Raw genomic sequence first — 26,825 nt, 5'->3', positions numbered from 1 at the left:
TAATTTAAGGATCCCATTTAAAAAATGAAAACTTTATTGCAGTTGCTCCTTGCACAGTATAACTGCACTACAGTGCTGATTTTTAATATACATTTAAACATTTTAATTAATGAAAAAAGTCATGTAAAATGTCTTCAATTAATTGTAATTAATTTAATAAATTTGACATTTTAAATACTTTTATATTAGTTGATTCACAATAATAGATCTGCATGTGTGACGTCCTGTATTCGTCACAACCAATGTCGCCAAAAAACAACATGGCCAATTGCCATTGTTAGCACAAAATAGCACTCTCTAAATTCAAGCTAGGACTTCTTTTTCCATGCTGATTTAGCCATCTGGATGCTCATTGCTGCAGCGACACTCGCTAAATAATCGGCCACCGTATTGATGATGATGCAATAGTTTGAAATCGTTTGTTCATCTCCTTGCGGCGGCTCTCCTTTCCGCCGCTAGTTTGACCCGTAAATGCGGGCATCTAATTAGGCAAACTTACTAATTGCAGAAGGTGTAGAAAAAAATAAGGAGGAAGTAGTAGAAGGATAAGGGAAGTAAAAAAAGAAGGGAGAGAAAGAGTGGAAAAAAGTAAAAGGATATAAAGTAAGTTGAAGAGGGAAGAAATAAAAGAAAAGAAGTTGGAGGAAACAAGGAAAAGATCAGGGACAAAAGAGAAGATAGGAAGAAAGAGGATAAAGGGAGAAGAAATGGAGGAAAAGGAGAATAGAATAGAAAAGAATAAAGTAAGAAAAGGAAGGATGAAAAAGAAATACGAAAGAAGGCAGAAAAAGAAGGAAGAGATGAATGCATGGAAGGAAGGAAGGAAGGAAGGAGTGGATGAGTGATGATGGCCTAAGATGAAGGGTGAAAAATAAGTAATAGAAGGAAGAAGAAACTGAATTGCTTGAATTGTTTTGTGGCTTCATTAGCTTAGCAGTGAGCTAACAGTTGTGAATGAACATGTATTGTGTGATGACATCATCAATGCTTTGATCTTCTAGGCAGCAAATGAACCTTTTCAGCTTTTTAGCAAACGAGCAGGCGGCTGCAATCAAAGACAAGCTGCAGGTCCAACTTTTAAGACGAGAAGATGAAACGTCAAAGTTGAAAGCCTGTCATGTACTGCGTTTACACTCGCCAGCCTGCACTTTTATCACAACTACAAGTTCAGACCCGTCCCAAATTATACAACTACTTTTTCTTTTTTTCCCCCATATTTAGGGACCAGGCTGTTTGCATGTTAGCAAAATGGCCGCAATCACTTTAGCATGCTAGCATAACTTAAGAAAAGTTGACACAATCTGTTCTGTTTTTTGGGATTGTAAAGTTTGCATTAAGGTTTTGAATTAGAGTTATGGTTTCAAATTCAAATTTCAAAACGACGTGGGTTTTGAATTATGGTTGAAGCCTAAATGTCCATCTAAATCAAAAGTCTAATAAGACAACCAACATTTCTATGCTAGCTCATCATGCTAATAGTGTTAGTGCTAGTGCTAGTGCTAGCATCCACCGTTTGCATGACGTCTCATTCTAGTGAAATTTGCATTTCTAAAGAGTGTTTTAAGACAAGATTTTGGTTTTAAATTTAAATTTCCAGACAGGATGTCAATTTCAACAGGACGAGTAGATATGAGCTAAATTTACTATGTTAGCCCGTCATGCTAATCATGTTAGAGCGAGCATGTAAAGTCACATCTACAATGTTAACTAACACCAAATTGGGGTTTCCAATCATAGTTTTAAGTCAAGATTTGGATTCTGAATGATTTCAAGCCACGATGTACATTTCAATCAAATGGTCTGAGCTCCATTTCCTCTATTAGATGGTGATGCTAATCAGGCTACTAGCGTGTGACGTGAGGCGTTAAGATGTTAACGCCTAAATTTGCATAACATCTCATTGCGCTGACAGCGGCAGTTAATGCGCCGGAGTTTGCGTGGTTGCCGCGCGCGGCGGGAGATGAAAGCAACACGTACGTTACGGTAAAGTTGAAACGGGACACGCCGGACATTTGACGCCGTCGCGCATCAAAACCGCTCGTCCCGCTCGGGCCACGCTTGGATCACATGACGCCTTGTCGCCGTATTATTCAATTTGAGAGCTGCCAGGCGGGACAAACGGCGCGACAAGCTCCTCTGGGAGCGGCCGCCGCCGTGTTTTGTCGTCAATTTGCTCGCGTAATGAAAGATCTTTTGACGTCTTTAATGTGTCACTTAAAGACGACGGCTGTTCACTCGAGAACAAGCCAATCAAATAAGAAGACGAGATGCTAACTCAGTTTTTAGTTAGCGAGCGTTAGGGTTTGGATCAAGATTAGGATTGGTTAAGGTTTTAAGTTTAAATTTTGTTTAGCCTTTGTTGTTAGGGCTATGGATTTAGGGTTGGTCAAAGTTGGGGATAAGTTATGATTAGTTATTCGGGTTTGTTAGGGTCAGTGGTTTAGGGTTCAATGTTCAAAACCCTAAGTCAGGCTTGAAACCCTACTTTGACATTCTAACAGTAGGTTGACGGCCTAACATTTCTTAGCATTTCTTAACAACTCATGGTTCCAACCCTAACCCTAGATTACATCTTAAACCTTTTTTGAAACCTTATCTTGAGACTCTATCCCTATCTTGAAAATCGTACTTAAATCAGGGTTGAAGCTCTACTTTGACACTGGTACCCCCGGTTGAAAGCCTAAACTGGTCTTGAAACCCAACTCTTGGTGGAAAGACTAATTTGAAACCCTAACCAACCCTTGCATGACGCACTACTTTAAGACTTTAAAACTCTAAATAAGGCTTAGAACCCTACTTTAAAACTCTAAATCAGGATAGAAACCCTGATCCCTGCAACCCAACTTTGAAACCCTGCTGGCTCAAAATCCAACCTTGAAACCCCTAACCTAAATCAGACTTAAAGTCAAGTCTGGTTGTGCCCACCTTTTGCCTCAAAACCGCCACCCTAATGAGGATAAGTGGTATAGAAAATGGAAATCTTCTGAGTAGCTTGCGGGAGGATGCATGTTTGTCACCATATGGTTTGCCCCCCCACCCCTTGCAGCCCTACTCGCTAACGAGGGTGCATCCTTTCTTTCTTCCCCCCCCCCACCCCCCCTCATCCAAAACGTTAATTTGCCAAGCGCTAAACGAGGACCAGGCTCAGCACAGCAGCGAAAAAGCGGGCTGGCTGTAAATGATTCATACAAGTGTGAATTTTGTCCGTCTTTGACGCCGTTACGCCGTGGGAAACAAATAGCAGTTTATGCTGAGGATGAAATATTCAAATGAGGCGTGTAAAATAAATAAGTAGAAGGAGCCGTATACATATTTACACGAGACGTTTGCCATGTGTGATATCGGGAGATAAACCCGAGCGCAGACGTGAGGAAGGAAAAAAAAAATTTACAATGAGGCAAAAAGTGCTCTGGGATATTTAGCGCCAATAATTTATGAGCAGCGATAAATCATTTATTTAGCGCCAGCTTCAAGTATTTATCTGGCGTCGGCCATTAGAGGAGGCCGGTTAAAGCCTCGCTCCAGATATTAGCATATCTACATTCATAGTTCTTGGCTTTTTATGATCTTACGTCTCTGCTTTTAAGGCTGCGGCCCGCCTCTCGCCATGCGTTAGAAGTATTCAAAAATAAAACTGCAACAGCTTGTTTGGAGCATTTAGCGTCAATATTTACTAATTTATTTATATATTTCACCACCACCGGCAGGCAGAATTCTTGATTTAAAAATGCGGCCTTGATCGTTTGGATAATTGAGTAAACAAGATCAATAACGATGGTGTTAAACTGCTACATGAACATAGTAACAACAACATAGTAAATGTGTTGAAATAAAAAAAAAACATTTTTAAAAGCTTCATTTTACAAAATTCTACATAACCCTACTTTAGGAAGAGCACCACTGCCACCTAGTGGCTTTTTAAGGCTACTGTTGGAACAAATACGCCTTGTATGGCTGGCGGGCTGCCACTAAAGAAGTTCAAAATACCCTTGTAAAAATTTTAAAACTTTTTTCTTTTTCAATAGAAGACTCACTTTGTAGGTCTACCAATGGTTAGAGCAAGTAGCCTAATAATGTCATTTCTGCTGAGTCAGGTCACTCACTTTTTTCCTTATCCTTTCGATGCTTGATTGCGCCTATTTGGCCTCCACTTCTGGAATGTGTTTGTGGTCAACTACGAACCCAAATCCTGCCATCATACTTTGTCTATAATTGACAAATATTTTGGAAACATTAGTCATTTTATTTTGAAAACAAGAAAAGGTTCATGCCGCCGATTAGCCGGCAAGACGCTGCCGGGCTGCGGCGGCATCGACGTCACGCGAGCGCGTTTAAAACATTTAACCCACTTCTCTCCGCCGCCAAACGTCTCGTTTTTTGAAGCCTTTTCATAACTGCAGGCTGTGCTTTGTAGCATTTTTAACACACCGCCGTCACAACCCCCCCCCCCCCCCCACCCCACACACACACACACACTCCCAGCACTCTCGTTAGCGTTACGCTAGGTGTTAGCGCCACGCCATAGAAGCAGGCAGCAGCCGTAATAATAAATCCTGCAGGTAGCCTGTGGGTATCTTTCACATTAATCGTCTGCCTGCCGCGTCTTATGTGCACTTTTGAAACATTAACAAGACCTTTGAGAGCGGGCCGGCGAGTGAGGGGGGGTTGGGGGTACGGGGTGGAAGGGGGCCTGCGGGGCGCTCACGAGCTCAGGACTTGGATCGGTGCGCTTTAATGTTTTATTGAAGAGAAACAAATTATTTTGGCCTTCGCCGCTTGGCTTCAGAAAGAGTGAAAGTGGAGACGCACGCACGGCAACTTGAAACGTTAACGATGCGCTAAACCTAAATGCATACGGGTCTACGCTACAACACACCGTCTCGAAGCGCCATCTTGGAAAAATACAACAAAATACATGAGAACTTTGGTTTTGTGGTTACGAGGGATAAATAATTTAAGATGCAAGTTGAGATGAGCAAGCAAAAATAAATCAAAAACAGTATGGCTTGGGATTTTTGGGTGGGTCTATTATTAATAGGCTAATGAACCACATGCTGCTTCACCACCTCTCCAACTATTCTTCCAATGTGACCCGAGGTAGCAGCCTGCTCCTGGTGACTTCATTAATGAAGCGAGCTTATTACACACGGGCATCATGTTCAATGATCCAGCTCATGTAACACAGCGAAACGGATGCTAATGATGCTAAATCACGTGTAAGACGCTAACACTGCCGCTAACAGCGCCGCTAACAGAAAGTGACACAAAAGACAAACGGCGCATTAGCTAGCTAGGGCCGCGCTCACAAACACCGCCGTCCTCCCGAATGCACTCCTCAATTTATGCATGATTAGCGGCGCTAATGCTAATGCCATTAATGTAACATGTCCTCCCGCCTTCAGTTGTTGCCTAATGTGAGAACGACACATTAGCGAGAAGCGCCAGCAAATCCTTCAGGACCGAGAGATCATCGCTAACGGAGCGTGATTGGTTGCATCCAATTACGCTGGACGTAACGGGTCCTGAGAACGGCGATGTTGGTCGATAAAAAGCCACCAGTGTTTGCATATAAATGCCTTGTAATTATCAATCCACTGTTCATCAAAATGTGACTGACACCCAAACTCGTTTGTCAATAAGTATCCTCTGACTCATAGCTGTAGTGGGGTTTCAATCAACCCATTTTTATTGGAAACGCTAGAAATTCGAAAAAAAATGGCCCAAAATTAGCAAAAAAGTTTTTATGCTTAGATGGGGTGGATTTGGAAGCATATCGAAAAAAGGAAAATGCTCATTTTGGCTATGGAAACAGGTTTTGCGAATAACCGCTGGCAAGACCGGATATTACATCACACGTATGTTTGTGGTCACAAAGCAATGGCGGACGTTAAAGCAAAGGTATGTTTGGGGGGACGACAAAACAGAAATCTTTTTGGAATTAATTAAAGGGTCCGTTTTGCGCATTTTCAGTAAATTCGCTTTAAAATTTTTGAAAGAATTGGATGGAAACCTGACTTGTGATTTGTCAATGGTCAATATTATTTTTGAGATTTTTCTGCACTACATTTACTGGTTTTATTTTATTTTTTATCTTGTACACAAGAAATACACATTTTAAAAATAATTTAAACTAATAAATATAGTAATAAATACTCAAATAAAAAAAATTCTAACAAAAACAAATTTTAAAGAATGCCCTAAATTCAGAAAACAAAACTGAAGATGAAATTAAAAAAAATAACTTATTAATTCCAAAATTATTATAATCCTGTTTGTTAACATTTGAGCTTTGATTGGAAGGCGACCAATCCACAGTTTTCCAATATGTATCATTTGTATCTAAATGACCTGCGACCTTTCGAAATGTTTGTATAAACCATCAATGGCTGACTGGCGAGCAGTCCATCACTTGTTTGGGTGTGCACTGTGATTAATGGGCGGCAAGCTCATCGTTTATCGAGTTTGGTCCTGTGTTTGACTGGTAACCAAATCATTGATTAACAGAGAACCTGTCCATTGTTTATCTGTAATGTGCCCTTTGATTGACTGGCGACCAGTCTCACGTTCAACCCGTGATGGACTCCGGCTCCCCGACGACCTCAAATAGGATTTGCGAGAGAAAATTAATGGAAGACACCCGCGTGCGTAGCTTCGGTTTAATGAGTGAGCGTTGGCCTGGTGACCTCGGCTCGGTGGGAGGTCATGGAGCGGACCTGAAGGATCCTGGGAACCGTCCGGCGTTCGCTCCATCCTACAAAGCCCCGTTTGTCCCAGCCGTGTTAACAAGCGGACGGGACCTCTGCTTGCGCCGGACGCTTGACACTATTGATTTTGTCCCGGCGACCGCTCGAGGGAGCCGTAATGAAGGGGCTGAGCAAATCATTGATTCAGACTCCCGCCCGTAAATCCAGGTTGAGCCTCCTCAGGGATCAATCAACTCAAAGTTTTTTTTTTACCCGCTGTGAGAGGATTTACACGCTAATGTACTATATTTCCTTCTTATTTCATGTATGTCCCACTAAACTTGCATACGTACATAATAGTTTTTGTTGATATACCCCGAATGTACCCTGTATAAGCGCAGGTGCATGTTTCTCAGGGATAGACATATTTCGGCTGTCTCCCGCTTAAAACCGTTTTGGTCGAGACACTTTGACATCACGTCATCGTCGTCATTATTATCATCATCATCAACACCGCAGAGGATCCTTATTATTTATTTTTATGCCGCGGTACAAAGCAGAGATGAAAGCGAGTTCTTGTCACATTTAAAAAATGTCTCGTGACTGAAGACGCCGTTCGCTTTGTCGTCTTTTCGGCAGACGGAAACGTGTCAATAGCGGCGGCGTGCACGGGATAAACTGTCACCATTTCTTCCCGCCGCTCGGGGAGGATGACTTGTCACGTTGCGTTAGCACAAACACGCAAAACTTACGCCACTTTTTCCTTTTTTTTTGTTCTTTTTAAACTGAGTGTGAGTGTGAGTGTGTGTGTGTGTGTGGCTTTTACTTTGCTCCTTTTTTTCCTATCGGAGACGATTTAGCTCACAAACGTCTCAAACAAGCAAAATGGAGACTGACGTGTAGCAAATGGTGTCGGAAAATGTTAGTGTCACTATCGTTTTCCCTCTTAAAGTTTTTTTAAACGGGCTCCCGCTTTTTTGTTTTAAATCACATTTTTAAACGCTGTTTTGATTTTGCGCTTGTAAAACGTAATTATTGAAAAATTATCCTTAAAGGTTTTTAATGGTATTTATTTTTTGTATACTTTATTTATTTATTTATTTATTTTACATTAATTGTAAGTGAATATACAGTATTTTTCCTTCATCCAGTATATTAATATATATAATTTTATAGAAGATAATTCTTGTTAAATCATTTTTAAGTTAAATTTTCATCCATCCATCCATTCTTGGTACTGCTTATAAATGACTTGTTTTCTGTTATTTTTTTAAATGACACTTTTTTCACAGTTTTTAAGGTTTTTTAAATTATGTTTTTGTTTGTTATTTTATAAATGAACAGATTTTGTTTTGTACATTTTTTTTGTTTTAAAAAGTAGTTATATTAAGTAGTTATATTATCCATTAAAGCTTTTTCTTTTTCTTAAATTATTTGTTTTATATATTTTTAAAATAGATTAAATTAAACAAAACATCAAAATAAAATAATAGATAATAAAAATACAAAAAAAAAATGTTTCTAATTTTCAAAGTCTTTTTTTATGAGACTTTTTTTTCAGTTTTTGATTTGTTTTTGCTCATTTATTAGATATTTATGGTTAAATGATCAGAGTCAAACCTTTTCAATTGTTTTATAAAATGTTCCTAGTTTATTTATTTTTTAAATAGTTGCCCTATTTGACGACACATGACAAGTTTTTTTCAATTATGTATTTTGTACATCCTTTTTAAAATGAAACATTCTGTAATTTAAAAAAAAAATTAGATCTGAACATGATTACATTTAAATGGCTCATTCCATCTGATTTTTTTGTGTGCTCCTAATTGGTGACTTTTTGTAAACCTCACATTTTCTGAGTATTGTAACTTTTGTCGTTTAAATCTTATGGGCATGTTTCAGCAGGAACCTGTGCAAAAGTGGTGAGAAATCTGGGCTGTTTCGCGCTCCATTTTGACAGTGTTACAGTTCCAAGATTCCCACCATTGCCATTCATGGTATGTAAGTCTCAAAATGCTGATCAGAAAATCTAATGCTGTTGTTAGCTAAATATGCTAACATTATGTCAATGCATTGAGGCCTCGTTACTAGCCATGAACGACTTCTTTGTTGTCATGTTGACGGCTGGAAATGAGGGGCCAATCATTCCAATACGTACAAACATAAAATAAACATTGAGGTAAATATGATATAATAATATGTATTTCAAGTATAAGTGAGGTAAATATCCACGGGTGAGTGATATTTAATTGGCATTTGCAAGTTGTGGAGTTGGCGGGCGTAGAAAAATTTAAGCAAAACTCTTTGAAGTGCCGCATGATTTTTGAACTGCGCACATTTGAATATTTAAAAGTCGGCGTGCGCGGCAGCTTTTTTGATGTGCCAGATGATTAGCGAGAGGGTTTGTTCGGGAAACTCACGCTAAATGGACGTGGGAGAGGCAACCCGTTGTAATTGCGAGGAGGCGTCACAGCTAAATTGCACTTCTTTTTTTTTTTAAGCCGCACCGTAAACAGTTGATTCAAAATACTCATTTCTTTCCGCCGCTTTTATGTCTTAATGAGACGAGACGACAGACGCTTCAAAGGCACGTCGGCGGGAGAACGACGTGTGGTGAGAAAGGGAGGGGCGGGAGAGAGGGCGGTGACGCTCCCGCGCTTGATCACAATCGCTTCTTTGTCGCCAAAAAAGAAAAGAAAAAGCAGCGAGACGGCGGACATTTTGTGACAGCATCATGCCTGCCAACTGCCTCCACGACCTGGTTTGGCAATAAGATGACATTTTTAACGCGACTGTGTTTATTTGAGAAGCAGTCGAGCTATGCTACGCTACACTGCTACAAAACAAGCAATGCGCTACGCTGCCAGTGATGATGTTTGCATAATTTTTTAAATCCTTATTTAAAAAAATTAATAAAAATCCCCACATGCACTGTTGTCAGCTCAAAAGTAAATCATAGCCTACTAGTATTAACCATGAAGTTATTTTTAGTCAAAATGCTAATGATATGCTACTAACTAGCTAACTAAGTGTAGTGAGAGATTGACAGGCGGGCCTAGTGAAGCGCAAAGTGAACGTGTTATCCACCGCTAAGTTAACGTCCAAATTGTCCAGCTGAGGTGCTCTCAGACCAAACTGATCAATGATATTTTTTTTTCTTTGTTATTTTTGCGGACGGTGTGACGAAAGCCCCCAAAGAGGCTCGCTATTGACATTTGAGGCTCACGGCGGAGGATCGATGGCGACCGCTCAAGACGTCTGACTGAGCACCAGACGTCAACATTGTTGGTTGATTGATTGATTGTTTGATTGATTGGTGGCTGGCTGTGTAAATACACTCTCTGGGCACTTCATTAGGTACACTCGACAATGACAGTCAATAGCTCAAGAGCTGTGTCCTCAGTCGGTGGCTAGCGCTAAGAAGCTAACAGTCTCTGCCAGGGGTGTAAATATCGACAGCGGGTGCCAGACACGGCGCAGGGGCCCATGACAAAAAAGACAAAATACACAAAAAAATTTGTTCTAAATAGAATATCTCTGGGCGGGCCAGTCATGCTGTGTGGCTGGTATGGGAGGTGGAAATGATCATTTACAAGCACCTGACTTCGGCATTTGTCAGTCACAATCAGTCTCAAAGTCACTTTTTTTTTTCTTTCTTTTTTTAAATCTTTATGTTTGGGGTCGGTCACAGATAACCATTTCAGATTTGAAAAACCCTTACGTGTATAGTAGGCCTTGCTATATAGTATCACAAACAAATGTTAGCATTTGCTCCAGTCTCATTTGGCTAGTTATTAAGCCCTAACGTTATTAACACAACAGTTGTATATTTGCGCTAATGAGTGATTTTACTGACTTTTGTCAAGTCTTTATTTTTTCTGCGGCTCGTTTAGGCAGCAAATGAGTCTTAATTAAGGGATGCCTGAGTGGCTGCTTGGGTGGCCGCCTGGGTGGCTGCCCGGGCAGCGCGTGACGGGTCTGGCGCGCCGTTAGCGTGTGCCGCTAATCAGAGTGACGCTCTGTTAAATAAAGCATGAAAAAAGCTTTTGCCGTCGCCGCCGTGATTCATCAACACGTCGCCCATTTCCCTCCTAAAAATCTATGACTTTAAATAATCTAGCGGCGGTGCTAACGTTAGCTAGATTATTTAAAGTCAGAGTTTTACCTCTTAAGAGGAAAATAAAAGCTCCACTGATGGATTTTGAAAGAGATGAGAGCTGCCAGGAAGTATCAGCACATGCTCCACGTCTCCACTGTCAGCAAGACTCAGACATGCTCCATTGACATCCTTAGCGCTCTCTCTTGCTATATTCCAGCATAACTCTTAGCGTGTAAGCATTTGATCTATTCTCATTTTCAATAGTACCCTACTCAGGGGATATTAGCATGTTATCACTCTTATTTGAAATAGTACGAGACTATAGGACAGGATGTAAAGTCCTTTTGGATCTGTCTTGCCATTTTCTCAATTAAGTTTGCAAACAGCATAACAGCTGTTATGTTAGCATTTGATTCATTCTCATTTCAAATAGTACACGACTAAAGAGCATGCTAGCTTTTTCTCAAGTCTATTTTGAAATAGTACCACCCTACAACAAAGTTTTTATGGATCTGTTTTAACACTTTCTCAACTGACAGTAGGTTGCTGTTTGTTATCGTTGCAACTGTTAGCATGTTAGCGCTGTTGACTTGATTACTACCCGTCTTCAGGGCAAGATGACAAATCATTATTATTATGTCTTGGACCATTTTGATGTTTGATGTAGAATCCTTGCATTTTTGGTCATCAGGTTGCTATCTTGTTAGATATTAATGTACCAACTTTTAGCATTTTGTTAAGATGTTAGTAAGAATCAGTTGGAGAATCAGCCTGCTATTTTTCTTTTTAAGAATCAGCGTGCTCCTCTCTTTTTTCTTTTATTTAATCAACTAAGCGTATGAATATAAGCATTGATTGATTGGACAGCTGCCTCATGTTTTCTTGGCCTGTGATGGTGGTCATGTACTAGCTCACAAGAGGTGGCAGGCGGTCCATATAAGGTAGTCCATATTTCACCTTCTCAGGGGGGACAACGATGGGACCGAAAAAGTGACATGCGCAAAGGTGGCAGCTTTTCACACGTGCCAATAAATGGCGTTGAAAGGCGTCCCGGCTTGTTTGGTGGCGATTGAGCAACACCCAGGCCAACAAGGTGCGATTGTACACACAATTAGCTCATAGTGGCCCTTCACCAAAAAACTCATCCGGAGCGGCTTTGCAAGCCAAGGCGCATCTAAACACTACTTCTTACCGGGAAGTGTGAGGTGGCCGCCTCACGCCTGTTTTGACACTTCTGACACACAATTGCTGAGCGGCGTGTCCACACAAGCTTGCCTCCAGGAAGACATCCAAACCTAGCATCTTAGTATGCTAGCAGCTAGGACAAACGTCCACTGTAAAAACTCAAATCGGATTAAATTGTAGTATAAGTATTGTATTAGTAGTAATCATATAGTAGTAAATATAGGAATATAGCTCATAGAAATAGTGTAGTAGAAGTTAGTTAGAGAAGTTAGTGTATTATTGAAAGTAGTAGACACAACACTAGTGTAGTAGTTTGTATTAGTCATGGTCATATCTTTTTTTCTTCACATAACTTGGAAAAGCACAAATCATTTCTTAAAATCAAAAGCTGCATTATGAACATTATAATCAAACTATAGAAAATATATTGCCAATGCTAAGAAATATGCAGTGCTTAATTCTATCATCATGGCAAACATTGCTATAACTACTACTCCGTTTCCTCCTCAAAATGATCAGCTTCCACTAGATCTTTCTAAAGAACATACTTTTGTACACTTTCAATAAAGAGAGCATTGTGATATATCTTCATTTTATAATTCCACACATTTTTAGACATGTTTAGTGATTGATTTATGTCAGAAAATTGCCCAACTCTAGGCTTAACATGCATCATTCAAAATTTCACATACAAATGTTATATAACTGCGCACCATTTCTCACTTAAATTAGTTCGGTGCTTCCAACAGACCTCGTCTCCATCCCCTCCTGTAAGTGTGATTTTCTGAGCCTTCATATTTCTTTCAACACTCACTAACCCAAAACGGAAGTGAAACGTGCATTTTAAAAATGTATTTGTTGAGGGGAAAGTTGTGTTTTTTTTGCAGGATTTTCTTGAGTTACTCGAAAACGACACTATTTGCGGATACTTAATTTGTTGTTACTAATTAGGTGGAGTTAGACAATCTCCCACAGCACACCGGACAGTATCTCACGGCACACTAGTGTGCCGCGGCACAGTGGTTGAGAAACACTAGTATAGCAGTAGTAGTGTTGTGTAGTAGCAGTTGTCGTCCTGGTAGTAGCAGCAGTGTAGTAGTATTAATAATAGGAGTACTAGCAGCAACATTAGTAGTAGTAGCAGCATACGGTAGTTAAAATACTAGTGTAGCAGCAGTAATCATGAAGTACCAGTATAGCAGAAGTAATAGTAATAGAATAAGTAGTTGTAGTCAGTGTAATATTCTTGGTACTAGTAGTAGTTCAGTGATAGAAATAGTCATGTAGTAGTACTTGTAATAGTAGTAGTGTACTAGTAGGAGTAGGAGTAGCGATGAAGTAGCAATGTTGTAGAAGGAGTGTTGAATGGTCTTGGCAGTAGTGTTGTAAGGGTACTAGGTAGCAGCAGAGCAACAATAATCTTATGGTAGTCTATCGGTGCAGTAGTAGCAATAATGTAACAGTAGTTGCAGTACTAGTAGTAGTAGTGTAGACGTCGTAGTTAATAGTTGGCTGTGTAAAGTATTATATTAGTCACAAACAAATACACAAACTCCTATAGATACACGTCACACACACACATACATGCAGACACTCATGCGCACACACAAACACACACACACGCAGAGAGTAAGTAAACTTGTCCCTATGGGGAGGCCATCTTGTGTGTGTGTGTGCGTGTGTGTGTGTGTGTGTGTATAGAGAGGTGCGTTGACAGGAAGGAAGCCAGAATGGAGGAAGTGACTCTCGGTGTGAGGGAGTCGAAAAGTGTGCATCCAAGTCCTCATTAGCCCGTCTACACACTTGACACACACACACACACACACACACACACAAGCACACGCACGTACACACACGCATGCACAATCCACGCACATGGAGAGAGTGTGTGTGTGCGTGCGTGCGTGTGTGTGTGTGTTTACCAACGTCACGACACGTCTGTCACCCGACGTTTGTCACGGCGCTCCCGGCCTCCCGTGTCACTTTTCACCAAGCATTCCGACGGCGGCAGGCAGGGAGGAGCTTAATTACCCGCTTCTCGCCAACATGAACCCTCGGACGCCCCCCCCCCCCCCCCCCCCCAACCGCCAACAATCTCACCCCCGTCTCTTACCCATAAACAAACAAAAACACACACACAAATGTTAGACGGGTGTGTTGTTGCTTCCCACAAACAACAACAACTTTTTCCCGTTAGGGGTTGAAAGGTGAGCTGGTGATGTCACGATGATGTCCCATCGTCACCAAGAAGATCAAAACACTTACTGTTGATTTTCCTTGGTCACTTTTTTGCTAAAATGCAATATTTTACTACTCTGCAAGATTAAACTACTACTACTAGTAGCAATTATTGTAGTGTAGGAATAGTATTATGTAGCAATAGTAGTGTATTTGGTCATATTCAGTGTTTTAAGTGGAAAAAAATAAGTGATGTTACTCCCCTAATTCCACTATTTTTTATATATATATATATATATATATATGTAGTTATATTCACATTCTTACTGATGAAATCTGCATTTAGAGCTTCTCCCACACTTATTGGTACAACCGTACGCCACACGGTGGTATTTTCGCTGGAGAGGAAGAAAATAACATGAAAAGTGGCACGCAAGATGGCCGCCGCTGGCTTCACTCCTCGCTTCAGCATGAGTAGCACAGGTTTTCCTCTTTTATTTTTTATACCTCCGTGCTTATCAGCCTGCGAATCCACCCCAGAGTCCGTGATCTTTTTGAAGCTTTGAGCCAGGACAGCATGGTAGCGTTTTTATTTCATTTTCTTAACTCAAGAGTTATGGTTGTACACACACGTTTGGATCTGCTAGCATTGGGCTAGCCGGTAGCATCACGTTTACAGCGGCCGACTTGAATGGCGTATGCTGGCTTCTCTCATCGTCAAGCACAGATCTATACAGGAACTGGATTAAGCGCGCGCATGATGATGTGATGAGCGCAGGACTTCCAAACTATACGTAAATCTGTGGATTAGCGGCGCTCACCAGAACAGCCTTTTGGGATCAGAAAACATGCATTGTCGAGCGTATGACAGTACGTTTTTTGTACCTGGACTCTCAAGGGAGATTTTTAGAAGTGCCGGAGCGCCGTCCCGGTGCGTTCCGGCCCACTTAAAACACTGGTAATACCACTACTTCTAAACTTGCTTCTTCTTCTCCCTTGTTGGGGTATTCGAGCGGGTCAAAATATTCCAACGGTTCAAGTGTCCGCAGCTTGGCCTGCTGTGCGTCCTTAAAGAAGAAGAACAAAATGGAGGACGGAGGCGGACGGTGGCTTTGAGGCCGAGAGTAGCCGGCTCGTCTTCTTCTGGTCCTTCCGTGTGATCCTCCTTTTTTTAATGAGGCCCCTGTGATGCAGCGGCGCGAGGGGACGTGGGGTTTGAACAGCCGTGACCCCGTCCTACCCCGACGACTAACAACCCCCTACGTCCCCGTAGCACGCGCTGCATCACCACCGCCATCCTCATCGTCATCCTCCTCATCATCATCGGGCCTCTGGGGCCTCGCGGGCCCGCTGCCTGCTTCTAATGTTTTATTAAGCAGCTTGACTGCTTCACACACTTCTGAGGAGATGCAGCAGCCTGTCAATCATGCCGCCGGCTAAAGTGGACCGCCACCTCCCCTCCGTACCCACACCCCCGCAAACCGCCCGCCCCCAACAATGGCGCCGCCTCAATGGTGTGTGCGCGGCGGACGGACGGCCATGTTGGCGACGTGCGTGTGCCTGAATTTTAAACATGCTAATTAGACATGCCAGCAAAAAGATTGGAGTTAGTGCCATCTCATTAGCACACTTGTTGCAATTACTGTACTGATACTAATATTAGGGATAGACCGATTATCATCCGGGCCGATTATCGGTGCCGGTATTTGGCATTTTGACAAATATCGGCATCAGCCTTTTTTACAAATCTGAAAGCCAATATAGCTAGTATATCACTAGTCAGGTTTCCATCCAATTGTTTCACATTTTTTAAGCAAATTTACTGAAAATGCGCAAAATGGACACACAACTCATGCCTGTTTCCATCTGTTCTTCTTTTGCGAATATTGAGAGGGGACTCCGCCGCCGTAGGTGGCAGTCTACACCATTAAGAGATGTGATCCACCAGTAATTTAAAAGAAGAAGAAGAAGAAGACGACCAGGAAGCGACTGCACCGTACGATGACGTCGTATGTGTTTACTTTTGTAATTCTTGATAAACCGTTGGGCTTCTTTGCCGTTTACAGTAAAACGTGTACTACAGAAGTAGTAGTAGTAGCCGCAGCAGTGTAGTAGTAGTTGTGGTATACTTAAGTGTTGAAAAACTAGTGGTACTCGTTGTAGTATAGTCTTGTTGAAATATTAGTAGTAGCACAAGAGGTAATAAGTTGTGGAAGTAGTAAGCAGTAGTCCTAGTATGCGCACGAGGGGTTTATAGTGTAGCTGTAGTAGTTATATTGTCTTAGTGTTAATAATACTACTTATCTTATCTAGTACTCTGTAAGTGTGCGTAGTGGGAGTATAGTGTGGGGGTGCAGTAGTAGTACCAATAGTGGTAATAATAGTAGTCGTGGTGGTAGTACGAGTGGTAGGAGCTGAGTAGTAGTTGCAGTTTAGCATTAGCAGTAGCATTGTACTTGTAGTAGTCATAGTGTGAAGTAGTAGTGGTGGTGGTGGTGGTGTTATGGTAATAGGTAGTTATACTAGTAGTTCAACATGGTACTTACCATGGATGTTTTCAGACATGATAATCGAGCTCATTCACTTTTAAAATCTCATCCTATTTGCCTTATTTTCCCGCGCATTCATTTTGCATCACCCACAACCAGAACCGACAGCAGCGCTAATGGCCGGAGCGCACGCGCAAGAAATGGCAGCCGAGCTGGGGATCTTTCGGGGCCGTGACATTTGAGGGACTTTCCAAACAACGGCCCGGCAGCGGCTCTCGTGTCTCGGCAGACGTCTTTTAAACACGTCTTTTCCATCTCCGAGCTGACTCAAGTGCACTGAGTGGACGTGAAAAAGTGCCGCGCTCCCCAAGGACCGTGCCGCCGACACTGCCCGAGCGTCACCAGGGTAAACAAACAGGCTAAAAAAAAAGTCCACTCACGATGTGGACACAGCAGCAACTCACACCTTTGCTATGCACCTGGACATACATCAGTATAAAAATTATGGGTGGGAATCTTTTCATGTCGATTCCGATTTTTGTGTCTGCGATTCGATTCCGAATCGATTTTCGATTAAGAAAGATTTTTTCTTCAATCTATAGATGTGCAAGAAATTGTTATACTAATGTAATCGACTCCAGTCTGACATTAGCGCGCTACTCGCAGCACTTTTATTACTCAAAAGAACGGCTCCACGCTGGAAAAAAAACAACTTTTATTGGAATAACTTGATCGTGACTTTTTCCTTCTACTCTCTAATGTGGCTACAACTTAACAGTGTATTAGACCGCGTGGAACCACACTGCCCCTCAGTGGCCAAACCAGGTACAACATAAACAGCGCTCCAAATAAAGGCACACACAGACAAAAGCAAGACAGTATAAATTAATTTAAATAAAATCGATTCTGAATCTAAATGAGAATCGTGATTCTTATGAGAATCGATTTTTGGGCACACCCCTAATAAAAATGCACACAATTTGGTCAGTTTTATTTGTTGACTGACTGAGAATTGTGCATTTTTATTGTTACTGGTCCTACTGGGCGTCCGTACTGCCAAACTTCAATCTGCAAATTTTTTTATTTTTAAGGCACAGCAAAGCCTTGAGATCGTTCCGAATTGAAATAAATGGCGTTCTAGTCAAACCCCCATCCCCCCAAGAAAATAACAATTTTATAATAAAGTTTGAGAAGCACTAAATTCAATAGTACTGGTCAGACAATTTTAAGTTGACTCAAAGGTCTAAAAAGAAAAGAAAAGAGAGGAAAAAAATGCCACGATCGAAAAGATTCTACAACAAATGAGACGCAAAGTGATTAAAATCTTGAAGCATTATGCGCAAATGGCGAAAACTAGTAACGGTGGTGAACCGACCCAGGATTGGTCGGCCAACCAAAATTACTCCAAGATGGCAACGACAACTCAAACAGGTTAGCCAAAAAAAATAAAAAACTCAAGGACATCAAAAGCGCTGGCTTTACGGACTCACCCTTAAGAAAGACATTACATGTACACTACACTACATATTCTAGTAAACTCACTAGTACTACATATTTCCATAGTAGCCAAACATTGCATAAACGCTGCCAATAATTAAATCGGCGTTTATATCAAAGAAGGACCTTTCAGATTAAAAAATAAACTAACAAGAGGCGGGTACAAAAAAAAAGCAAACAAATATTTTCTGTCAAAGAGGTTGATAACGTCCCGCAGCTCTGATTTGACATCCTGTCGCATGAATGATTGAAGGCGCGGCGTATAAATATTACAAGTAAGAGCTTGACTATCCATCATTGGCTGAAATGATCATGAAACATTCAGAGCCTTTTAGAAAATTTACACACTCGTCTTTGAGGCTGTCAACTCCTGCGAGCTTAAATAATAGCCGAAAGATGTTTACGGGGGCGCGCTTCATTTATTTATTTCCCGTCTCCCTTGCGAGTGGGCGCGCGTTAAGGCGACTCGGGGACGGGCCAAGAAAGAAAAAAATAAATCAAAGTCGAACACTCGGTCAGGAAGATGCACAAGGTCAATCAATGGCGGGAGCGGAGAGCCTAATGGATTGTGAAGACGTACGGGAAAAAAAAAAGGTTATGAATTTTTAATCCTTCTTCATGCCAGGCCTCCATTAATCAATGAGGACTTATCGGAGACGATCAATTATGCAAACTTAAAAACATTTAATGACACATAATGAAGACGTCCTTTGGGAAGTGGGGGTGGTAGTCTGGCCCGAGGAGGTGGGCAAGTGTGTTGTGGCCCGAGTGTGGACTAGAACACAAACACAGAAGGTCAGCCACACTGTATTCAATTATCCTTTTAATCAAAACTGTTTTTGTGCTACTTTTTGAAAGTATTTATTAAAATAACATTTAATTATAATCGCATACTTTAACTCATTCCCTCCCGGCCATTTCCCAGCCATTTTCACTTAAACATGAGTTAGTATAGTTTGTCCAACTTTTTTGGGGGGAAAGATTTGTATAAATTTTTTGTAAATATTTTTTTCTTATGTAATACAATTGGACACCTTTTTATTATTATTCTGTTAGAAGTGAAAAAAAAACATTTTTGGATGAGAAGTAGAAAGTAAATGATGGGGAGAGCTATTTTGGTTACTTTTAAAAAATGTGGGGCTTTACAATGAAATGTTTTGGGGGGGGAAATGTCCCGCGACCCTTGTGAGGAATAAGCATGCCATAAATTGGATGGATGGATGGCAATGTTAATGTTTTACTTTAATTTCTAGTTTTACTGAATAAGAGACAGAATTTTTTTTTAAGAAAAACGAAAAACGTGTATTTGTTTAAAAAAACAAAATTGATACGAGCACAAAAATGTTAATTTTGTTTTTTTGTTATGCTAAGAATTTTTTAAATGTTTCTTTAACATATGGGGAAAATGCGATGGAGGTAACTTTGGAATTTTTTTATTTATTTTTTAATTCGTGGATGGATGTGCTCCTATTTTGTTGGTCCCGAGCATAAATTGTAACATAATTGCTAGTGCTAAGTGGCACATCATGTCTCATAAGGAGGCATTTAAGTCCATTTGAAACTGTTTCTAAAAGTGGTTCCTTCTTCCCCACTCAAGTTAGTAAACATGCTTGCATGGTCGCTAAGGCTGAAGTTTGATGTTAAATGGAGTTGAAGATATAATGGTGAGCTCATGGTACACAGCGGATGCCCTCAGGCCACCCCCACCGCGAGCCCCCCGGGGTGGCAAACTAAAAAAAATAAAAAATCACGGCGCTCTAAACAAGCCGCAGATCGGTTCCCTCACCGCCGCCGTCTGCTGTCCTTTCCGACAAGTCATGTTTAATGCATCGCCATGGCGACGCAATAACGCCGCTTTAGCGAATCCTTGAAACCGGAGAATCCCAACCAATGAACCAATTTTACTTAATTGGTTGGAGAATGATTATTTGTTTACTAAAAAATAAAGTAGTATTGTTCATCGTGCTATGCCAGTCATGTATACAGGCAGAATAATAAATGATCGATTTACTTGTTTATCCACCTGTTGTCATTCATACAGCAGAATAGCACATGCCGACATTACACCTGAAGAAAATAAATGTTTTAGTCATTCAAGACAAAAGCATTTTTGTTTTGTGTGCACACTGTGTGGGATTCCGTACCATCCCGACAATATCAAAATGTTGGCATAAAGAAGCCAAGGTGTGTTCACCTGCCTCCGCCCCTCTGCCACAAAGCTGACAAAACTGTTACACCCCCACCCAGTGACAGGGAGGAGTCAACCAGGCAGTTCTTAACTCATTTGCTCCCAAAAACGTATAAATATGTTCTATTTTAAATGTTTTAAGTGTCCCAAAGACGTATTTAGTTTTTTTATGCTAGAGCATAGAGAAGGCTCTGATGCAGCCTCTCAACTGCAAAGAACGTTTGAAGAAATGGTAGTTATTACACAAACGGCCAGCAGGTGGCAGCAGAGCAAAAGAGATCAACCAGGGCCACCTTGAAAAAAACGTCAGTTACTCAAAATTCTAAATAGATTTGTGAATAATGATGAAACTTAGCTATATTCTAATACTAATTGCTGCAAAACGGAAACAGATAGAAATGTACTTTTAGGTAGGTTCCATGTTTTTATAGCAATATAACACAATATTCAGTGGGCCTTGCAAAATCAGTCAAAATCCAGTACAACAGCCGGGACCGAAGGGGGTTGCTTCAGCTGCAAGTGAATGAATTAAACATGGATCAACTTTTTTTTTTTTTTTTTTTTTACAAAAACAATATCTAGACTGTATTTTGAATGAATTATCTTCATTGGTAAAATAGCCTATTTACACAGGTGCTTTTTGCAAGACGGGTCGGGTATCTTATTTACGTATGCTTTACTCGGGTCATTTGTTGTTTACATCTCAGCAGGAACATTCATTTTTCATCGCTCGGAAGATCCCCATCATTCCCGAGTGGGAGTTCTCCAGATGTTTGGGTGTGCCACCCCGAGGGGGTGGTGGGGCATCCACATCTGTCCCACCTGCCATCATCCAGCCCGCCCGTTGGGAAAGCATCTTCCTCCTCATCAACATCCTCTTCCTCACCGTGGCTTCCTGCTCTGGAACGCGCAAAGTGCTCTTCGACTTATGATTGACACCTCCCGACTCCACTCCCCCCAATCCACCCATAATGGCAGAAGGTGGCCTTGAAGGAGGTAAAGAGGCACTTAGCCACCCGTCACAAGGCTTCAGCGGTGATTGCTTTGCCCCATTTCCTCTCCATTTTCCCAAATGTTGCTCAAGTTGGATAATGATGTGTCATTTGGGTTGACATTTGCACCACTCACAACTTTTCCCCACATTTTTGAAATATGTGTTGCCACGTATTGGATTATTCGTTGCCGCGCTTTTTCCCCTTTGGAAGGATTTGTTTAAATGGACTGTTTGTTGCGTTTTAACCACGACTACAGTTGCACCTTGACTTACAAATTTAATTTGTTCCATGGCCACACTCGTAACTCAAATCGCATTTCCTTATTGAAAAATGAAAATGTAATTTTTAAAAAACAGTGCACCTCTCTAATAAAAGACAATTCCAGGGTTTTCCCCCGTTGCTTTTTAGGCTTAGTGGGCCGCCAGTCTTCGTTTTAGCTTAATTTAGCTTAGCTTCAACTTTACATTTTGAGCTCAAATGCCAGGATGAGGCAGCCATTTTGCATTCACACACAAAACAGATGGTGTTATTTCTGAGATATGTATCAATTTGTCATGGCGTTGTAACTTTACCACGTCTTCACCATTATAATGTTGCAATAGTTGTGCACGGTCAAGCTTCAAGAAAGTTCAGAAGTCGTCTGATGCTGTAGTAAAACCACGTCCTCATCCCTAACTGGGAATGTCGGAGTGGAAACTCCAGAGGGAAAAAAAGCGGTCGTGTCCGCGTGGACGAGCATTTAGCGAGGAGCCGTTGAGGCTAAAAAGGAAAGTTGGAAGTCGGTGAGCTGCCTTCTTTTTTTTTTTTTTTTTCACGGCAGGTATGCGTTCACGCTCGGCCGAGCGCTCGGGCCGCAGATGACCCGCAGTCAAGCCCAAATGTTTACTGGCAGATGCATTTTAAGCCAGCGCTGCTTAGCTGCTCACGGCAGCGGAAAAATCCCAGCGACGGCCGCCTTCCACCTGCAAAATTTTGACCTTTTCCACAAATGACGGATGAGCTGGCCGCGCTCGCCGTGATCGCATCTTTTTTTTCCGTCCCATTGAAGATGGAAGTCAGTCCAAAAAGCCTCCGAGGCCAACACGTCCACTCACCTCGTCTATAGTTTTCTTGCATGATGTATATTTATTCAGAATCAAGTTGGATTATTATTTTTTAAATATAGTTAGGCTTATTTAAGACTAGTCATTTCTTTTAGAAAACAAAACAAGCACTCATTGGAGCACTTGTGTTTATGTATTGTTTTTACTTGGCCAAAAAGACAATTGTAGGCAAAATTTATATATATTTTAAGGAGGAAGTCATATACAAAAAGTTGTTTTTATTCATATAAAGTTGTTTTTTTATATTAAAAACATACATATTTTTAATGGTTATTTTGAAGAATTAGGTAATTATTGTTATTAAACTTGAGTTTTATGCTATGTATTAATTTTAGTTAACTAAAGGATTATGTTGAAATCATATTTGCATAGATATATATATAGAATGTTTAAAAAAAATCCTTTTCATTCACAGTTTTGAAATGTTTTTTTTTTGTTTGCCATTTATTTTAAGAAAACAATTGTTTAGAAAATGTTCTTTAGAATAATGTCAAAGTTGTATTTTTTATAGATATATTTTTTTAATTCCAGAATAATTGTATATTTTTAGAATACGTTTGTATAACTTTTTGTAGAAAGTCTTTTTTTAGAATAAAGTCAGTTGTTTTTCACGAACAATGTTAATATTTATTATAATAAATCATGGATTTATTTATTTTTTTCAAGATTTTTTTTTATTTTGTTTTAGAATAAACATAATTTATTCCTAGAACATATTTAAGATTTTTCACACAAAAAACCTGTCATGGTTTTTTTAAAATAGTTCTGCTTTTCAGAAGAAAGCCGCAGTTATAATTTTTTTTATATTTTTGTCATGAAAAGCTGTACAATTAAACAATAAAGCCTTCTATTCAGTTTTCCAGCCATTTGTTTATTAATAGTATTAAAAGTTTGTCCTTTTTTTGCCAGAATGACTTCTTTCCGTCCCATTGAAGACGGACGTTGGCTAAAAAGGCTCCTCGGCCAAGGCGCCCCCTCCCCCAGAACACCCCCCCCCCCCACACCCCACCACCACCACTATTGGCATGGCTTGGGAGGCCAGCGTCCAAAGTGGCGGAGGCCCCTTGGCGCTTGGCTCATGTGCAGCAGTTGGCATCACGAGTTTCACCGGTTAACGGTTTTAGCCTCGCCGGTGGCCAAAAACGTGATGCAGGGTTTTTTTGTGGGTGGTTTTCTGCAAATGATGATTCACTTCCCAAAAAATGTTCATTAGAGCACTAGTGGTTATGCAGATTATTGCCATTTCTTATTGTTAAAGCCAATTTAGTTCCAGAAGTAAAACGTAATGTTTTATATATATATAAAAAAATATATATATATATATATATATATATATATATATATATATATATATATATAAAAAATATATATATATATATATATATAAAAAAAATATATATATATATATATATAAAAAAAAATATATATATATATATATATATATATATAAAAAAAAAATATATATATATATATATATATATGTAAAGATTGATATTATTCACATTTTTTAAGATGTAATATTCCGTGAATTAAAAAAAAAATTTTTTTGGGGGGGGTGGGTGGGTTCTTGTTTTGAAAATGAATTTTTGACCAATTTCATATTAGAAAATTAAGTTCAGCCGCAAAAACATAGCTACAATCTGGCATTGTAGATGTTAGCATATGAACACGAGTGCACACCTGATTGTCATAGGTAGTGATGCTAACCCGCCCAGACGGCGCCCAAACATTGGTGAAGTGGCGCTAACACTGCGCTTTGAAGCGCTAATGTGACGACAGGCTACTATCGACGGCTTCTCTAGCGACACTGGCGGCCCGCAGCAAGGTCAACAAGACCTCCAGTGGCACACGGGGACCCACCGCCCCCCACCCCCGATCCTCCCGACCCCGCGGCCGCCAGGAAGGTGTTAGCTAGCCTGTCAGGAGTATTGACACGACAAGCAGAACCCGCCGCATCCCCGAGGCCCTACCTTTGACCTTTGAACCCGACACCGCCGCCCACTCGGACCCGCCCCCTGGGTCCAACCTTGTCCGAATAGATCAACGGGCGTCGACAGGGATAAAGGAAAACAATCGGCTTGGGAGGTCTTCAAGGTGATCGGCGTTTTAGAGCTGCAAATCGGAAATAGCGCCCAAAAAATAATGTCAAAAAATCTAGTCATTTGACCGATTAATTCAACATGAAGACGGCAAAATGTGACAATTAAAAAACAAATGACATATGTCATATTTTTTGGAAGTAGCTTATCAGGGGACTGCTTATTTAATTTATTTATTAAATAAAAAGTCATATTTTAGCAAGTGAGATAAATGTATTTCTTTTGGGAATTAACTTAAAATATAAATAAATAAATAACCTAAATTGTGTTTTTTGTAATATTTTAAGATATTTTTTGAAGAGAAAAATAGTCGATCTTACGACTGCCATCATTTTTCAAAATTTTCAACTCATTACCTAACTGAAATAAATTGCACACACAAAAAAACTTTAGGATTAAGTCTTATTTTTAACGGAATAAACACTTTAAAAAGAAGTACAAAGTACATTTTGAAGAAAATCATTATCTTACGAGAATGAAATTACAAAAAAATATTTCAAGAATTAAGTGTTATTTTTCTCAAAATGGCTTTTAGGGGGGGGGGGGGGGAGAGTAATGTGTGTGATTTTTCTATGTTGACGTGTGATGTTTCTCAACTCTTGGACTGTTGGTCGGGTCTACGAAAGCCCCCGATGGTGCAGCTCGCTTCTAATGCGATGGCAAAGGATGGATGGAAGGAATGGGTGGGGGTCGAGGGAGGGGGCTCACATCACACCACTGGGGAGCCGAGTGGACCTGCTAAATAAATCAACTTAGGTTGGAGGGCCCGTTGGTGTTGCTTTGGCGGCACGGCGAGGAGGTGCGAGCGGTGGGCGGGGGTCTGGCTTGAAGGGATGCTGTTGAAACTTTGACTGGTTGGCGCCCGGCTCCCAGTGGGCACGAGGACCAAAGACGCCAAGCACTCTGTGATTCTTTCAAACATTCAATATATTCACTTGGTGTGAAAGGGCCCCATCTTCTCCTTCTTCTTCTTCTTCTTCGTCTTCTTCTTCTGCACATTAAAGCGGCAGGACTTTCCCATTGGCTTTCCATCAGCGGCGCTTTGAAAAGTCCCGCTTAATGATTTCAAGCTCTTTTAAGAACTTACTTTGGGACAATTTCTTTTCATGTGGAGATGAGCGAGGGGCAAGGGGGAGGGAACATGAGGGACTTTGGAATTATCTGACTTTAGATGGAACATTGCTTCTTTGCCGTCTAATTGGACGCGACCGACTTTGGTTTTAATCCACTCGCCACTGGTGTTATTTGCCCACTGACTTATTTATCACAGACACGCCTCATCTTTCGCTGCCAACGTCTTTACGATGGTGAAAATGAAGGTTGCCTCCCGAATTAAGTACTAACCTTGCCAGATCTAATTAAATTACTTTAGGTGCTAAATTTGTAAAAAAAAAAATATATATATATATATTCACGACAAAGTTAGCTTTTTTTTCCCAGGAAAAAATGACATTGTTTCAAGAGTCTATTAGTTTTATTTTATTGGGAAAATTATGTTTCTTTAGATAGAGAAATATGGCACTTTATCAAGTCATTCTTTCAAGCATTGTTATTTTATTTGAGGGGGAAAAATGCCATTTTGTTTGAGAAATTAGCAGTTTTTCCTTGGAAAAAATTTAGCATTTTCAAAGAAAATATCGAAATAGTTTTTGATAAAACTAATGATGTAGTCTATTTAAATTAGTTTAGGTTCAGTTATGCTAGAGTAGGGTTGGTTTAATTCGAAGTTAGGTTGGAGTTAGATTATGTTTCATTTTAGGGTCGGTTTGGGTTAGGGTTAGTTTGGTTAATGGTTAAGGTTAAAGTTAACTTAGTTTAGTTTTACTTTATTTTAATCATGGAGTTAGGTTAGGTTAGGTTAGGGTTAGATTAGGATTAGTTGTAGGGTATGTTTGAGTTATTTTAGGGTTAGAGTTAAAAGGTTTACGTCCGTTTCAATGAATTTTAGGGCTTGGGGTTACATTTGATTTTTGAGTTGGGGTTACCTTAGTTTAAGGTCAACTCCAATTAAAAGCTCATCGGCGGCAATATATAAATATATATACAGTGTATATAAATATATATAAGGCAAGTAATGCGGTGACCACCATCGGTGACTGATGCTGGTATTGTATATTAAGAAAGACTCACTTTAGTAGTGGTAAGGGATAGGTTAGGGTTAGTGGCTAGATTAAGGTTATGTTATGTTATTTCAGTTTGGTTTCAGGGTTAGGCTAAGGTTTTGTGCTATCTTAGGGTTTTGAATTTCAATAGTTCAACAATGAAACAATTTGACTTTGGATATTTAAATCAGCGATACAAGCCCGGTC

The 26,825-nt window shown here is 40.4% G+C and overlaps 1 long non-coding RNA gene across 3 annotated transcripts in view; it reads right to left on the bottom strand.

Annotated features, from left to right (window-relative positions):
• LOC147166412 (uncharacterized) overlaps positions 1–26,825 on the bottom strand; it is a 123,870-nt gene that overhangs the window by 69,602 nt on the left and 27,443 nt on the right. The window lies entirely within an intron of this gene.

Source organism: Leptonotus elevatus, chromosome 11 (assembly GCF_054856555.1).
Source record: "Leptonotus elevatus isolate MCC_2025b chromosome 11, RoL_Lele_1.0, whole genome shotgun sequence".
Classification (NCBI taxonomy): Eukaryota; Metazoa; Chordata; class Actinopteri; order Syngnathiformes; family Syngnathidae; genus Leptonotus; species Leptonotus elevatus.
This window is presented reverse-complemented; position numbering and strand designations above follow the sequence as displayed.